This window comes from Monodelphis domestica, chromosome 1, assembly GCF_027887165.1.
Source record: "Monodelphis domestica isolate mMonDom1 chromosome 1, mMonDom1.pri, whole genome shotgun sequence".
Lineage (NCBI taxonomy): Eukaryota > Metazoa > Chordata > Mammalia > Didelphimorphia > Didelphidae > Monodelphis > Monodelphis domestica.
In genome coordinates, this window is record NC_077227.1 from 531186386 (window position 1) to 531205067 (window position 18682).

Genomic DNA, 18682 nt, shown 5'->3' on the forward strand with positions numbered 1-18682 from the left:
AAACAGGATGTTAATCTACAGAGTAGACCTGAAGGGACAGTAAAAGACTATAGTCAGGCAGTCCTTGACTTACAAATGGCCCAGACACTCTGACAGCCATCCCTATCCTAACTGCTACTTCCATGAGAGCCCTTGGGGGGAAAAATAATTTAGAGCTTTCAGAAAATAAGTGAATTCAGAAGAGGAAGAAGGGAAGAATGTGTGAAAATTAGGAACAATTTAGATGAACTTCCAGACTTCCAGGTCAGACTGCCCTATCTGTGTTAGCTATTGTTATCTGTTCCTTTTCCCACCAATGGCTTCCTAAAATTTTCATTTCGTCCCATTAACTGACTAAAATTTTACTGATGAAAGAATCCTTGTTTTAACAAGCATTCTCTTTTTTCCCCTAAGCAAAGGTATTTATTAAAATAGAAAAAAAAACAGATATTAACTAGACATTAAAACACCTAATTCCCAAAGTTTACACATGTCTCCTGAGGGAGGCTTATCTTATTTTCCAGGTAAATGCTCTGGAGCTCACCAAAATAATAGGAAGGAGATTAAAAAGGAAGTTGCTAGATCAACTCAGTGCAAGTATAGAGATGCTGAGCTTCTCTTTATGAAAACAAGATGTTCACTGAAACCCCTGGTAGGCTCTGAGCATGCTGGGTTCTCAACACAAGAACCAGAGAAGAATGATCATTTTCTGAAAAATGAAAATATATTGGGAGGGTCATCCATTCACACTTTATATTACACATAGTTCAACTGAGATTGCTTTCTTCTTAACATATTGCTATGACCAACTGCATTGAGGTAATAGGACTTTTGATGAGAAGAAAAGGGAAAGCAAGTAATTTTGGAATATGAAAAACTTTAAAGGGAAAGAAAGACCTGAGTGGAAAGTATGGGCAGCCTGAGTGTTCCAGGGTCATGAGGAAAGGGACACTAGATGGTGAGAATGTGATATAGACAGTAAAATGGAAGGGTACTAAAGATAACTTTACCATAAAAATTTCTCTTCATACTGGGTATCTATATACATACATGTTTTTGATATATGAATATATGATATTTAAAAGGAAAATCAGTCATTTTTTTTTTAGCAAATCTCTATTATGGCCCCACAGAGAATGCTAATAACTGGTGCTCTGAATTATTTCTCAATCTTGTTTTTGAAACAATGCAAAGTTTATCTAGTTGTTCTAAAGTATTATAGAACTTCAACATATTAGCTCCCCAAACTTGATTTTAATTCAAATAAGTGCTTAAAATATATTCATTCTAAATAGCATGTTAAGATATTTCAACTTCAAAGAAATATAAATTTGCTTTTCTAGAGTTTAGAAACTTTCTAACACTGTTCCAAAAAGCACCACTCTCAATTGGAAGTGCTACCTCAGTTTTTTCACTCAAGAGATTTCAATTTAACTTTGCAGAGAAGTATAAACAATTAGATAGAAGACTGATAAAATGCTAAACAAATGACCTTGTGTCTCATAGATTTACAGTTGGAAGGGGCCTTGCATATTATTTGAGTCCAATCACTACTTTTATAGAGGAGGAAAAAGAGGATGTGCCTAAGGAAAAAAGCTGCTAAGTAGCAGTTAGGATTCAAATTCAGGTGAAATCAGCACTCATTACTAAACTATGATGCTTTTCTAGTACAAGGTATATATAAAGTATTAGTGTCAAGTTAAATTTTAATGACCATGAACATACATTTGACAGAAATAATGTATAAGTTAATGGAACAACAATCTATATTTTAGCACAATAGTTTAGATATCTAAGTTTCAAATGTTTAGTTTTTATAATAAATCAATCTCATTTTCTAGTTAATTATTAATAATGAACATTTCATAAGGGCTATTCATGATCTGGATCTCTCTCTAATCTAGCTTTCATATTGATGCCAGAATAAACATTCTTAAGTATCGATATGGCCATGAAACTATTTAACTTAAAAATCTTCTCAAGTTCCTTTGTCTAAGAACCAGGACCCTCCAAAATCAGGCCTCCAATATCTTTCCAAACTTAGGGTTATTCTCTTCCACATATTCTACATTCCAATCAAACCAAATTGCTATCTGTCCCATTAACATGTAACGAGCTCTCTATATCCATACTTTTCTTCACCTGGTTCCCTCTGCTTGGAATGACCTCCCTTTCCCCACCTCTGCCTGCTCATGTCCTACCAATACACTTTAAAGCTAGCCTCAAATCACTAAAAAGTTTTTGTGGATCATTAAGTAAGTAAAAACCTTCCTCTTGGATATAAGACACTTGCTCCAATGCATTTATCTTGTAATAATTATATGATAAAGTATAGTACCTATTTTTTAAATTTCCCCCTTATTAGATTATATGACTGGTACTGACAGAGCTTATATTATATCTAAACTTTGTCTGTTCCCCTGTGCCTAGAAGTGATTTGCATGGTAGGTTCTCAATAACTTTACTGAATGCCAAATGAAAATTCCTTGAAAGTTTGGCATTTTTTTATGAGCAGACAAGTTTGAGAAGCCTTTTCTATCACACCTAATAAAAATTATGTTTTATAAATACCCCAAACTATCAAAGATTATTAAAAGCAGTATAATACTTTTATAATTTTTAATAACTAGAGGGTGTAAACCTTAAAATTTCTTAGACTTATAAATGTTGGAAATTTCACCATTGGGAAATTTCATACTTGAAGAATTTCCTACTGATAGTGGGAACTCTATTGGAATGTGAACCCCATTGGCATGGGAGGGTCCTCCTCCCTACTTAAGATTACTTTAGGACAGAAACCTTTTGCTGAACAATGGAAAGAGCTTTGACCTATGCTTAAGCATAGAACAGGAAGTTCTTTGAGTCATGATTGATTTTAGAATTGATACAATAGAGATACTTGGAATGACAGAACCAGGTCTTGGAACTTCCAATCTCCACCCTGCTCAGGGTAACGGGATTTAGGAAGGGCTGCAGCAAAGGATCAAGATTTAATTATTTGAGAATATGACCTTCAACAGACATGTGCAAAGCCACAGACCTCTGGGAGGTCCTGGGTTAAGCTAGAGCCACCATTGGCACAGGGAAGACATGGACAGTGATTGGTAGATGTGAGAACTGAGGGGAGTGAACTTGGATGGTTTCCTTAAAGATAGCAAGGTCTGAGGACTGAAGGTGGGTGGAGAGGTTTTGCTCTGAGAGGTTGTGCTCTGAGAAGCTTGCTCTGAAGGAAGCTGGAGGTGGAGGCCCCTGAGGCTGTTTTCTCCATTTTGGTCACGTGAGTGATAGGGACTGATCTCTTTCCTTTGTCTCAGCTATCTAAGGGCTTGGGCCTTTGGCCCAGCCTAAACAGAGGGGGTATTTAAGCCCTATTCCCTTCTCTCTCTCTCTCTCTCTCTTTCATACCTTTCTTCCTCCTGTTTGTAATTAAACTCCATAAAAGGTTGACTGATGACTTGAGTTTTCATTTAGGAATTACATAGCTGAATTCCTTGGCGACCTTAAATTAATATATATCAGTCTTTTAAAGTGATTTCCTTGTCACAAGGGATAAAACAAAAAGAATTTCATCCAACGATCTGTGATCTCATTGATATGAAAGCTATCTTGCCCAGTACAAATCACAAACTTTCTATAACTGGATCATAATGAGTTGGCATGGCAAAAAATTCACTTCCCTGTGGCCAACCATATGATGATGAGGCTCTCCAAACTTATCTGTACTGTTCCTCATACAAGAAGAATACAGTCCCTTGATAGGCTCAGGCTGCCTTAGTAGGACCTGCAAGCATTTGTATTCCACTATTATAATCTTGCCATAACACATCAGAGAATTTTTGTGGAGTTTTAAATTAAGACAACACAATTTTGTTTGGATATGAGAAAAGAATTCTTTGGATATCAGAAGAACATATTACTTAAATGGGTAATAGATAGAAATAACTGAGTCTCACTTCTAGTAATCTTTAAGGAAGGCATAGATAGCTACCCATCCTGGATGATTTAATCAACTATCTGTATTAAGGCAGGATACTGGTCTAGATAATAACCTGAGGTCTTTCCTTCCTATCCTATGACTTTAATTCCAAGGACATTATATGAAATTTTTAAGTAGATTTTTCTGGAACTTACCTACCATTTACTCTAAATCAAGCAGAAACAATTTTGCTTTTATACTACCAGTAGTAATAATAATTGATTCTTCCTTTTCATAAATTGATTGCATCCCTAAGTGATTCAAAATCCTATACCTAGTACAGGGCTTTGTAATTTACTAAGCATTTAATAGGTATTTGTTGAATTCATTTAATCTAACCAGATAAAGTGAATTCTGTTTGAATTTAGCTGCTTGGAATCTTGCATTTGTGTACTTACTCCAGGATCACTATTGAAGGAGGTCACAAATTATGGCCAAAATTCAGTACAGAATAAACCAGAATAGGAATGCTTTAGGTTTAATTTGTGAGCCAGTATCCTAGCTGATTAAAGGTTTCGCATGAGTATGTCCTTTGTGACTGTATTTACTCTTCAAGGGCTAGAGTAAACTGATCCAAGTTAAACCTGAAAAGTCTCTTGTCAATATTATATTTAGGGCTTTATAAGAAGAGAAAACCATATAAAGGCTGCTGAGAAAAAACTGTAGTTAAACTGTCCCATCCCCAAACCATTTCCACCCCTTAATCAAAGTGACAGCCAACATGTCCTATAGGCCAAAGTAAATAAAGTAATGCTAATTGCTGGATACAGAAAAATGGAAATATTTAGCTTATTGGAGAAGATAGTCTTGAACAAGGATTCATCCATATTTACTAACTTGCTAAATGATAAATCAAAAAATTTCAGTCTTGGTAGCTTTACCCTGAACAAATACTTTGCCAACTCAACCTTTAACAACTTTATTTATGCCTATATAATGGAGATGAAAACCCTCGTGGTCAGCAGTTCAAAAGGGCTTAATATTCATGGCCATTATTCAGATTGTTCTCATAAAATACTAATAAAAATATAATAACCTATTATTTGTAATTATATAATACATAACATAACACATATAATATATAATAATATAATTTGGGTAGATAACAGCAATGTTCCTCAGATGCTCTTCATACTGTGCAGTAAGTTTTTTGTTTCTGAAGGTGATGGTAGGGTGTGAATGTCATCCATGAAGCCAGTCAACATGTATGTAAAACCTGCTCTGAGGTATCAGTCAGTAGCTGCTAACATTAGCATGGCCTCCTTGGCTCATAGCCACATTAAATTTCTACCATCCTGTTTCATATTACTTTACAAAAAGGCTGACTTGTCTGCTGTTCTTTGTCACCAGTCCATGGCTATAATGTGCTTCTAAAAAGATTACTAATGGTTTCATTTTTAGCTAAGTAGCCAGGGACCTTAGGAACCATCAAGTCTAAGCCGCCTTCATTTTGCTGATGAGGACACCGACTCCAAAGAAGTTAAGTGACTTACCCAAGCATACACAGGTCTAAGTGGTACAGCCAGGATTCAAATCCAGGGTTTCTGTTTCCAAATCCAGTACCCTTTCCACTCCACCATGATGCATCTTAGTCTGTCATATCTGGACAATGTGTTGTCCAGCAGCAAAATCTGGTAGTCATTTTTAATTCCATGTTGCAGATGAAAACCACTAGCCATAAATGAGGTTTACCTGATATACATTAGGTCACTTTGTGCTTTTTTTCCTCCTCAAGGTTTTCATCAATTTTTAACAATACAATAATTCAACAAAGCATCCTGTAATCCTTTAAAATGTTGCAGAATGGTAAAGAGTTGGAAAGGTCTTTATTTTACAAATGAGGAACTAAGACCCAGACATCCCACAGAGAAATGACTTGTCCAAAGTCACTTCTGAAAAAAGAAAACAACAAAGGATACATTCTATTCATGCTTTAACTCTTTGTGTAACTAAAAAAAATGATCATAAAACTTTGGTTCAAGCTAAGAAGCATATATGCAAACAGTGGTGAAGGCCCTGACTAAAGAGGCCCAGGACAAAGCAGATTTCTTTTCAACTAAAGTCTGGCACAACCAGAGGATTGGCACATTGTACAGATAGCATCTATTTTTGCATGGTGTGATTCTGGGAATGTAAAATTAAAGGTTGGGCAATAGCTTGTTCAGGACTTTGATCAAAGTGTTAACAAAAAGAAGCAAGGATTGAGGTGGCTGTCCATGAAGAGGGAGAACAAGAATTCAGGGGAAATTTCAGATCATATGAAAACAAAAGATATTAACAAATTTTTTGAAAATGTTTTGAAAAAAGGGAGCAAGTTCTTCCTTATCCCAACATCATTTATAATTTGTACTCCAAGTTTCCATTTTGATGCTGATGCTCTGAATTGGCTTAGGAGTCAGGAAGTCCTAGGTTCAAATTTTGCCTTTGACACAAAATGGTCATATTAACAAGTCACTTAAATTTTATGCCCCAGGTAAGAATGCTGCAGAGCAGGCACTGCTCTGTGAGGATAAAGGAAGTCTTCATACTAAGAATTCCTGCCACTTAAGATTTTGTTGCTTCATGATGGTATATACAGATGGAATAAATTCCCCCAATGATGTCCTATTTTAGCACTTCATTCGAGCACTGGCGGTGACTCTAGAGCTAGGTTCCTGAAAATTATATCAATGGAACACAAATTCTGATAGGTTCTCTAAATCTTGAAACCATACAAGTGTGAGCCCAGCACTTTTTCACCTGGGATCCAGCCTATATAAATTTAGAGCATCTCATCAATATAGTCACAAAATTTCATCCTTAGCCTTTTATGAAGATTTTCTGCTAAGACAAAGAAGGTTATGCTGGTGGAGGGAATATCCAAATAAACAAAATAACAGATCTTCAAAGTAATTAAGTATCAAATCATTTATTAAGCCTTGAGTTATATTCTCCTTTGATACTTCTTCATGGCATAGAATGGCCTTGTGTTCTGGAAGGTCTAATAGGTCCTACAGAGCTAGAAAGGCTTTGAGCACAAGTTGAGTCAAAGACTACCTGATGTCATCAAAGACTTCTAAGTAAGCACAGTGAGGCTTATGAACATCAGAGGATTAATTTTGTTTTGGTCACAGCAATTTGTGTGGAGGTAATGAAGAATGGGGTAAATTGAAAAACACAGATCAAACAATGGATCTGAAGTAAAAAACAATAGTGATCCACATTTATATGCAGTTTTAAGATGAACAAAACACTTTCTTCATTATGAGTCAAAGGTAGGGTAGCTCAATGGATTGAGAGCCAGGAGGTCCTGGGTTCAAATATGGCCTTAGACACTTCCCAGCTGTGTGACCCTGGGCAAGTCACTTGACCCCCATTGCCCAGCCTTTACCACTCTTCTGCCTTGGAACCAATACACGGTATTGATTCCAAGATGGAATATAAGGGTTTAAAAAAAAAAAGTCAAAGACAATAACATATAAAATGCTTTGAAAACCTTAAAGCCCTGGATGAACTATTATTACCTATTAGAAGTATCAACCCTTATGAAGGGAATATTGAAGTAATTTATTGTATAAAACTTTAACCAAGGAAAAACCAAATAAACATAAAATTGTAATTATTTTCATTTTATGGCTTTTATGATACAAAACATCTATAATAGCTTATTCATTACTACCTCTATACGCTTGCCTTTCTTTTTGCCAATTAACCTCTGTATATCTAGAGACATTTCCCACAGTTGCAGTCATTCAAAATGTTCTTCTAGGTCTGAAGTTTTACTTCACATTATTTCATGTCACTGCAAATTTCTTCAGTTCTCATTATTATTACATTATTCTATTATGTTGTAATTCCAGTTTATTTCCCATTTACTATGAGGCATGCTATTTTGAGTTCTCTACAATTGCAAAATATGTTGTCATAAATAGGTAACTTTTTCTTTATAATAATTTTCCTACATCTCAACAGTGGTGTACTGGTAGATTTCTTGACAGAAAATGGTAGCAATGTGCAATCCTATCAGCAATAAATGATCATACTTTTTACAATCCCATTAGCAGTGTTTTGTAATATATAGTTCATTTTACTTTGTTTGATGGGTGTGAAATCAAAGTTCAACATGGTTTTTAATGTGCATTTCTCCGATAATGAGATGGAACATATTTTTCAAGTGCTTATCTATAAATATGTATTGTTTGAAAACAAGTTTTGCTAAGCTGGGAAAGCCTCATTATTTGGTTAGCATAGGATGACAAAAATGTTTTGGCCATAACTCTTGAAGACCATCTACTAAATTTTAGGGGGTTTATAATCTATGTAGATTGAAGATTGCCTACACTTATAAAACTACAGATCCTTACAGTATTTCTGTTCATAACCTCTTCACATCCTATTATGATTCCTTAAAAATCGTGATGTTAAAATTTTTTATTTCTTGCAATATTTTCTTCAAATAGTTATATTTGTTTTTCTTTTGATTATATTTGGTTTTGGTTGTGAATTTTATTTTTATGTACTCCAAACTATCACCCCTGTTTCCAAATATTTCTCCTATTTATTTAATAGATTAAATTTAAGATAAAAGTTTCCTAATTTCCCCAATTCTTTTTATGTTTAAGGCTGATAATAATGGACTGAATATGATATAAAAATCTAAATTTTTTTTCATTGTATTACTATAGTTTCCCATGGTTATTAAATAATGAATTATTTCTACAATTTAAAATTTTGATAGGCTTGTCAAATACTATTCTTTATATTTGGTTTTATTTATGGCACTTTTATTCTGGCACTCTTATTTATGGCACTTCTAATCATTTATCTAAATTTTAGCCAGTATTATATAGTTTTTTAAAAGTACCATTTTATAATATTTCCAGTTCTAAGTGGGAAAAGCCACAATCTTAAGCACTGTTTTTCCTGTTCCTCCTCCAAATTTATATTTGTCCTTCTTGTTCATTTAATTTCCATTAAAATTTCATAATAACAGTATCCAGGTCTATAAAGAAATTGATGTTATTTTGATTAACATTAACATAACATTTTAAAATTGGTTTAGGAATTGTCATTCTTACAACCCAGCTATAAAGGACAAATTTTCCTCAATTTATTTAGTCCTTTATTTCTGTCACTATAATTATAAATGAGGGCACTATCATAGATAATACAATCATTGTAAAAGTCACACATACTTAGGTTTGTTGAGAGAAAATGTTTTTATACTATTATAAATGGGCTTCTTTTAATAAAATCTCAAAGGAACTAAATTGAATTTGTAGGATGTTTTCTTGGTTTTTATTTGTATAAAAATATTAATTTTTTAGGTTTACTTAGTGTCTTGCATCCCTGTTTATAGCAGTCCAGCCCATAGGTATTATGGAGAGACAAGGATTGTGAGTGAGCACATGGCCATTCTGCGCATGGCAATGAACTCTATTCCCAGCGTGGCTGAAGTTAGGGAGCGAAACCTTGCTTCCCCCTGTCTCACTCACCTGAGGATAATAACCCCACCTTCACCTTGTCATAATTTGCAATTATCCAATGGCAATACACTATGTAACTCACCTATATGTATTGAGGCATCATGTAACTTATCAATATGTATTGAGCTCATTTGTATATCAAAGAGAATAAAAGAAAGGGACGCAGCCAGCTCCTCCCACTTCGAGGACATCGACAGGTTTGCCAAGGAGCAACTTCTCCCCTTTCTCTCTCCTCTCTATCTTTTCCCCTGAGGCCTGGCCCTTCAGTCAGGCCTTCCTGTCTCTCTCTCTTTTCCAATGCTAATACCTAGCATTATCTAACTCCTTTAGTTTCTAATCTCCTTTCCTACTGAGCTAGTATTATCCTCTGACCAGTGCAGTGTTAAATTGGGATCATTGGATAGGAATAGCCTAAATAGTAATGTCCAGTGGTCGGAGCAGGGCTGTGGCTCCTGAATATTAATAATTGATTACTGACTCATTTATTCACATCTCTAAGGTGGTCGGCTCTTTCACGCCCTTCGTGGGATTCAAAACTTCTATCCTGTTTCTATTTTCCTACCTTAAAACTTCTCGCGGGCCAGGAAGTTTTATTGTTGGATTCATCATCTAGCCTAATTTTTTGGTTGAGACTGAAGAATTTTCTGGATAATAATCATGCCATTCTAATAACATATAGATCTCTTAATTTGTTTGACTTTAAAATTTATTTTTCTTGTCCTATTGCAGTTGCTAGCCTTCTTAATACTATAATGTACAAAAATGCTACAGGTAGGCATTTATGGTTTAAATGTTGGCTCTGAATTTCAAATAGACACTTTTTATTGATTTGAGGGGAAAAAATATCTCCATTCCTATCCTTTTTTTAAAGTCATGAATTGATGATGTAGTTTGTCAAAAGGGTTTCTACATCTACTGATATGCTCAAGTGTTTTTTTTTCTGGTTGCCATATATTATTTACTTAATAAACTGAACTACTATAGCATTCCTGGTACAAATTCTATTTGGTCATGATAAATTATGTTATTAATGTGCAGGCCTAGTTTTAATTTGCTAATATTTTTTAAATGTGAGATAATGAAAGAAGTCTGTTCTCCAATTCAGAATGACCTGACCCACCTCTTATCTATACTGACTGTGATCCTGAGCAAATCATTTAACCTCTCAATGTCCCAGGAAATTCTCCAAGACTAAATTGCAGACCAGCCAATCTATACTAGTAGGCATTTTCATAAGCAGGTGATCAGCTTCTAATTTCTTTTTTTAGTATTGACCTTTATCACATTCAGGCAGCACTTCTATATGTGCTTCATAAAAAGGAATGAATAGGTGTTTTTTTTATCTTTTTCTATATTTAGAAACACTCTATATAAGAATTATGTCCTCTTTTTAGATTTGGAAAAAGTCACCCATAACTTTATATGGGCCAAATATTTGTTTGTTTTTTTAAAACAGGATGATTTGTAGTTATACTTCACATTGCATATGAAATGACTCTATGTATATTATTTCTTGTTGCATCCAGGTTCATTTATATTTTCACATTTTCACTCTTCAACAGTGTTAGTAGGGACTCATAGTTCTTTAGACTTGTCTGCAGGTGAATGAAGTCAGGATAATATAATAGAATACTGTGGAGTCAGAGGACCTAGATTTGAATACTGACTGGGCTACTTATTTAAACTTCATAAACCTGAGCAAGTACCTTTGCCTTTCTGGCATTCAATTTTCCAACCTGTAAGATGGTTTGAATAATATTTGTGCTGCCTATCACTCTCCTTTCTTTGCAGAGGTAGGAGACTACAGGTATGGAGCACTGCATATAATGTATTTGATTTTTATGCTGGATTGTTTTGCTAAACTGCTTTTTCCTCTCTTTTTCATTCTTTGCTACAAAAAATGCCTTTTGGGGGGGAGGAAGGATATGGTAGGAAACAAAAGTGATATAAAACAAAATAAATCAATACAAATATAAAAACAAAAACAATAATACTTGTGCTACCTATCTCAACAGGACTGTGAAGAAAATGCTTTATAAAAACAAAAACAATAATATTTGTGCTACCTATCTCAACAGGATTGTGAAGAAAATGCTTTATAAATCCTCAAGATATTAACAGACATTATAATTATTACCTATAAAATGTTTCAAATACTTCAACTCTCTAGAGAATAATATGTCAAGTTCCTTCCCCATCTGGGGAATGATACTTAAATTTCTTTAGAGTAATAATGAATTTTTTAGCCATGGTAACTCAACATAAAATAACTTTGATCTCTGTCAATGAAGGCAATGTCCATGACGATGAAATGACAGATCTTTTAAAGAGCTAAAATGAACTGATCATTTGGAAGTGTATCCTGAGTTGAGTAAAGTAAGCAACAGGATTAGTTGGAGATAATGAGATGTATGGTCTCTAAGCCATTATGGGGATCACTTGAAGATATTGGCGATGTTTAGCCAGGAGAAAACGTTTAGAGGGGGAAAATGGCTATCTTCAAATCTGTGAAGGACAATCATAAAGAAGAATGGTTAGATTTATTCTTCTTGATCCTAGAAAGAACTTGGACTAATGGGTTAAAGTTATGGGAGAAAGAATTTCAGCTAAACATAGGGAAATTTTTTAACCAGAGCAGTTCAAAAATTGAATGAGCAAATCTCATAGGATAATAATCCATTATTACTTATAATGAGTCCCTATTCTCAGGAGGTCCTCATGTAAAGCCTGGAAGGCTTTGTTAGGAATGTTGTACAAAAACTTTGAGTAGGTGCTAGACTAAATGATATATAATATTCTTCCAGTTCTCTAATTTACCTCTGCTATATTTCTCACCCTCTATTATATTTTAGTGCTCCTAAGGGCAGATATTATAACCTTTTCCATTTGTATATCTTTATATAGTATGTGCTTTATTTATATATTTATTAAGTTAAATGAATTGCTAGGAGAGAAATTCTGATTCTCTGGAATTTTCAAAAGAAAGAAGGGCTATATTTGTTAAGGAAAGATCTATCTCAGAGGCAGCAAAAACATAACACAAAGTACTAGACTTGAAGTCAGGAAGGCCTGTGTTTAAACCCTATTTGGGATATTTTATAACTGTGTGACCCTAGGCAAGATATGATCTCTAATGTCTCTTCCATCTCTGAATCTATGCCCTATAAGCTAAGAAGAATAAAAATATTTATGAATTGAAGTAATGTTAAAGCATGCCCAGTGCCTCATTTTACAGATAAGAAAATGGGCTCAAATTGAAGAATTTTGAATATACAAAAGTATTAATGAGCAGAGCTAAGATTTGAACTCAAGTCTTCTGACTCACAATCCATTGCTCTCCCTAATACAGTATACTGGTTCCCAACTTAATAACATGATCTAACATGTTAATAATATGACCTAACAAGACAATAATATGGCCTAACAAGAGTATGCTTAACAGATCCAAAGGGGAAAAGTTAAGATCTTGTCCTCTACGAAAAATGATTGATCTTGGGAGACAATTCTGTTCTGTAAGAAATTTTATATTTAGTGTCCTAAGAACCATCCATCTCTTTTCCTCCCCACTATTTTGCTATTGAGGACACAGATGAATAAGGGTTGGGAAAAGAGAAAGGATCATCTAATCCTTTTTCACTGTCAGTGTTATAAGTTTGATATGATACTGTAAAAGCTTTTTAAATCTCCAATAAAACTACTATGGAGCACTTTATTTTATGCAAAGCTTTGCACTGGTAATGGGGGAGACCTGAAGTTGAAATAAGACATCATCTCTGCCCCCATGAAGCTCACAATAAAGAGGGGACAAGAGAGATGGAAAACCAATTGATAATACAAAATGTAAATTAGAGATGAAAAAGCTGCCCCCTCAAGTGCGCTAGGAGTAGTCCCAGAACAGAAAGATCATTTCATGATTTTCCACAGTGGAGAAAGAGAATCAAAGAAGGCTATGCAGAGTTTTTTGATTGGTTCAATTTCATCACAGCTCTTGATTTAAAACAGAGGTTCATTTAAGCTCTTCTTTAAGGTAAATTTACCTCATTAGTTTAATTAATGGCAAACTGAACTTTTTCCTTTTAAAACACAGGGACTATGTTTATCATCAATTCTGCTTAACAATCTACATGGCTAGCTAGTGCACAGTGGATATAGAGAGCTAGGCTTGTACTAAGGAAAATCTGAATTTAAATCTATTAGCTATGTGATCTTGGGCAAGTCTCTTAACCTCTCTATGCCTCAGTTTCCTCATGGTTAAAATGGGAATAACAATAGCACCTACATCCCAAAATTGTTGTAGGACTCAAATGTGATATTTGTAAAGCACTTAGGAAAGTGCCCTGCACATAATACATGTTATATCATTGCTAGCTGTTTATTATTATTATTAACATCTTACTAGTAATGTTCTAGGAAAGTGACTTTACCAATATATGATTTTAAGTGTCAAGAGAATGAAGATCACTTTTTAAAATTTGAATTCCTAGTGTCTAGCATTGTGCCTTTTAAATACATAGTAACTACTTAATAAATGTTTCTGTGAAACTCATTTATCTTAAGTGATTTTGGTTCCATCAAGATATCTTCCAGTTAGAAATAATCAGTCAGTCAAAACTATCAATCACTTCTGTTTCTCAGTCAAAAAGGGATAGATAGTAAAATCTAACACTTTCCCCTACATCCCCACTCCCATCTCCCTCACCCATGGTTTAGCCCATGTTGGCTGGGTCTTTTGTGAGATGTGTTTTGTGTTAATGTCTTTCCAAACCATGAGGACTATGAATTTAAAAGCCACTTGTGGTGGAATAAATAATTTTCTATGTAAAATAATTTGGAAATGCATTTGAAAATGTCATCTGAGTAGTAATATAAAAATGTTATGATTATGTTTCTCAATTTTCTTGTACTGTGAATTCTGAGTAAACTATTGTTTAAGAAATGATATTAATAGAAAGATAAAAACTGAGGGGGGAACTAAGATGGAAGAAAAAAAAGCAAGAACTTGCCTGAGCTCTCCCAAATCCCCCTCCAAATAGCTTTAAAATCTTGATTCAAAATAAATTCTGGAACTGCAGAACACAGGAAGAGGAAAAGTTAAAATAATTTTTCAGCTCAAGAAAACCTAGAAGGTTGGCAAAAAGATCTATTACACTCAGGTGAGCATACAGTATCGGCGGCAGTAGCTTCCAGAGCTCTCAGCTTACAAACAGTAAAAAGGTTAGACAACTGGTCAGAAGATTACAGAGTCCCTTTGCTGGCCCTGGTTGTAGGACTCTGTTATTAATATCATTTCTTAAACAATAGTTTACTCAGAATTCTCAGTACAAGAAAATTGAAAAACATAATCGTAACATTTTCATATTACTACTCAGATGACATTATTCAAATGCATTTCCAAATTATCTTACATAGAAAATGAATATGAGGTTCTGAGTCACACTCCCAGGGTGAGGAGAAACACAAACAGAACAGAGGTTGCAATAGCAGAGGATAGAAAAGAGTGCTTATGGACTCTCACAGACCAGAGCACAGGACAAGACAATAATAAACATACCTCTCCTTATATCATACCACCTTGGAAGAACTGAAAACTTACAGAAACCCCCTCCCCCCTCCCCAGAACTAGCTCTGAAAAACTAGTATACACACACACACACACAAAAGAAATAGGTTGGAAAAATAGTTACTCTGGTAACAGGGAAGATCAAAACAGAAACTCAGAAGACAACAAAGTAAAAACTGGTACAACCAAAGCCTCAAAGGAAAAATGTAAACTAGTCTCAGGCCCAAAAAGAATTCTGGAAGAGTACAAAAAGAATTTTAAAAATTAAATTAAGAGAGGTAGAGGAAAAATTGGTGTCAGAAATGAGAGTAATGCAAGAAAATCATGAAAAAAAAAGTCAAAAGCCTTGGCAAAGGAGGCACAAAAAATACTGAACAAAATAACATTTTAAAAAATAGAATAGGACAAATAGCAAAAGAGGCACAAAAATCCAATGAAGAGAATTCCTTTTTTTTTTTAACCCTTTCCTTCTGCCTTAGAACCAATACTCTGTATTGTTTCCAACACAGAAGAGGGTAAGGGCTAGGCAATGGAGGTTAAGTGACTTGTACAGGGTCACACAGCTGGGAAACGTCTGAGGCTGGATTTGATCCCAGGACCTCCCATCTCTAGGCCTGCTCTTTCAATCCACTGAGCCACCAGTGGCCCCCCAAGAACTCCTTAAAAAGCAGCATTGGCCACATGGAAGAGAGATATGTAAAAATTCACTGAAGAAAAGAACTGCATAAAAAAGTAGAATTGGTCAAATGGAAAAGGAGGTACAAAAGCTCAACTATAGCAAATAAGTTCTTAAAAACTGGAATTGGGCAAGTGGAAGCTAATGACTCATAAGACATCAAGAGAAAAACAAAATCAAAAGAATAAAAAAAGAAAATCTGAAAAATTTCACTGGAAAAACAATACAAAAAGATAATTTAAGAATTATTGGACTACATGAAAGCCATGCTCAAAAAGAAAGCCTAGACATCATCTTTTAAGAAATTATCAAAGAAATCTGCCCTGATAGTTTAAAAACTGAAAAAATAGAAATTAAAAGGATCCACTGATCACTTCCTGAAAGAGATCCCCAAATGAAAATGCCCAGGAATACTATAGCCAAATTCCAGAGCTCTCAGGCAATGGGAAAACTTTGCAAGAAGGCAGAAACAGTATTGTTGGCCACAGTCAGGGTAACACAGCCAGGATTTAGTAGCTTTTATATTAAAGGATTGGAAGGCTTATAATATTATATCCTTGAGGGCAAAGGTTACAATTGAGAATCATCTTCCAGCAAAACTGAATATAATCCTACTGGAGGAAAAATTGACAATTGGTGAAATAAAAGACTTTCAAGCACAATGAAAAGACCAGAGCCAAATAGAAAACCTGACTTTCAAATATAAGACTCAAGAAAAGCATAAAAAGATCAAGAGAAAAGAGGAATCATCAGTAATTAAATAGGGTTTAATAAACTGTTTACATTCTTACATGGCAAGATGATACTTGTAACTCCTAAGAGCTTTATCATTATGAGGGCAAAAGTGTGAGTTGACTATGATGGGATGATATCTAAAAAAATAACATTAAGGGATCAGAAAAAGGATTATCCTAGGAGAAGGGGGAAAGGTAAGGTAAAAAGGGGTAAATTATCTCATATAAAAGAGGCACAAAAGAGCTTTTATAGTAGAGGGGAAGTCAGAGAGAACTTGAACCTTTCTTAGTCAAAGGGGGAATAACACACACTCAGTTGGGTATAGAAATTTATCTTTCTTGGGGGCAGCTGGATAGCTCAGTGGATTGAGAGTCAGGCCTAGAGACAGGAGATCCTAGGTTCAAATCTGGCCTCAGAAAATTCCCAGCTATGTAACCCTGGGCAAGCCACTTGACCCCCATTGACTAGCCCTTACCAGTCTTCTGTCTTCCAAGACAGAAGGTAAGGGTTTTAAAAAGAAAAAATTTATCTTTCTCTACAGGAAAGTAGGAGAGGAACGGTTGGGACAAAAGAGAGGGGAGATTGGGAAAGAAGGCCAGCAGATGACAGTGAAAAAGTTTAGAAACTCAGAAATGTGTAAAAATATATCTATAATATAATATAATATAATATCAAAATATTTTATCTTTTAACAACATAAATATACATGATTTTTTAAAAGTTAAAATAACTTTGCTACTAACAACAATACAATGATCTATTTTGGACAATTTTGAGGGACTTTTGAAAAAGAATGCTATCCACCTCCAGAAAAAAAACTGTGGGGTCTGAATACAGTTGAAAACATATGATTTATCACTTGACTATTTGGGTATATGACTTGGGGTTTGGGGTTTTGAGGAGGGGGATTGGTTTTATAAGATTAATCTTCTACAAAAATGAGTAATATGGAAATATGTTTTGCTTGATGATACATGGACCAAACTAAATTGCTTGTCAACTCCAGGAGTGGGGAAGGAAGAAGGGAGGGAGACAATATGAATCATATAACTTTGGAAAACTCATGTGGGAATTTGTTATTAAAATAAAAGAAAGAAAAAATAAATTTAAAATAAGTAAAAAAAATTAAAGTTTACAAAAAGAACACAAAAGCTAGCAGATGATACACAAAGGTTAGAAAAAATCTTTAAAAGTTTATAACTCATAAATGCATACAGTACTGTATGTAAGGTACTGTAAATACCCCATAAAAGAAAAGGAAAAATTCAGATTTCTTCTTTGGTACAAAGGAAAGGTCAAAAAATTTTACGTGGATTTTCCAGATCGCGGGGGCATCGAACCCCTAACCCCTGCGATGTGGAAGCGATACCTGTAATTGGAAAAAAACAAAATATTACTAAAAAACATGGGCAATAGAGGATACAAAGTGTACAGTTTAATAAAATTTTGGCCACTGTTCCAATATGATTTTTCTAAAGACCAAGCCTGATCTCACCACCTTTTGCTCAATGAGCTCCTGTGGCTCCTATACCTTCAGGGTCAACTATAAAGTACTTTGTTGACAATGACAGCTCTTTATGACCTAGTTCCTTCTTACCCTTCCAATCTTTTCCCACCTTACTCCCCTGTACACACTCTACTGTCTAGCTCTCCTTGTTATTTCTCAAGTGTTACATTTCATTGTCACCCATGTCTGATGTATTCTCCCTTTGCATTTCCACCTTTGTTTCCCTGGCTTCCTTTAAGATTTAACTCAAATCCTACCTTCTGCAGAGGGAAAGAGGAAGGGGGAAGAGAATTCACATTCATAGAGTACCTACTTTGTGCCAGGCACTGTGCTAAGAACTTTACATTTATCTCATTTCATTCTCATAACAACCTTGCAAGGTAGATACCATTATTTTCCCCATTTTACATATGAGGACACTGAGGCAAGAAAGGGTTAAGTGACTTGTCCTGGGTCACACAGCTATCAAGTGCCTGAGGTCACATTTGAACTCAAAGCTTCTGACTCAGAGTAGAATCAATGAATGAAGTTGGAAAGACCCTACCAGGAAACAATATACAAACTGACTGCAACTAGTAAATAGAAAAACAACAACAACAACAACAACAACAACAACAAAATAGACTGATATATTCTGGCTTGGAACAGAGATGGTGAAATGCACCTCCTACTTTTCATGGGAGAGGTAGATGGCAATAGGTATGGAATGCTGCATATACTGTACATTTATATGTTGGTTTTGCTAAACTTTTTTAGAAAAAAAATTTTTTTCTTTGATGTGGGA

General features: G+C 34.7%; 1 protein-coding gene and 1 pseudogene across 2 annotated transcripts in view; both read right to left on the reverse strand.

Moving 5' to 3' along the window:
* Positions 1-18682, reverse strand: part of LOC100617428 (fructose-bisphosphate aldolase A-like) — a 61230-nt pseudogene that overhangs the window by 12584 nt on the left and 29964 nt on the right.
* C1H16orf46 (chromosome 1 C16orf46 homolog) overlaps positions 1-18682 on the reverse strand; it is a 50280-nt gene that overhangs the window by 1915 nt on the left and 29683 nt on the right. The window contains exon 1 of one of the 2 annotated variants that reach the window (XM_007476104.3): positions 524-651. The exons of the other annotated variant lie outside the window; for it this stretch is intronic. The gene's annotated coding sequence lies outside the window, so the exon portion shown is untranslated. Of the gene's footprint in view, positions 1-523; positions 652-18682 lie in introns of those variants that run through there. 2 annotated transcript variants of the gene reach the window in all.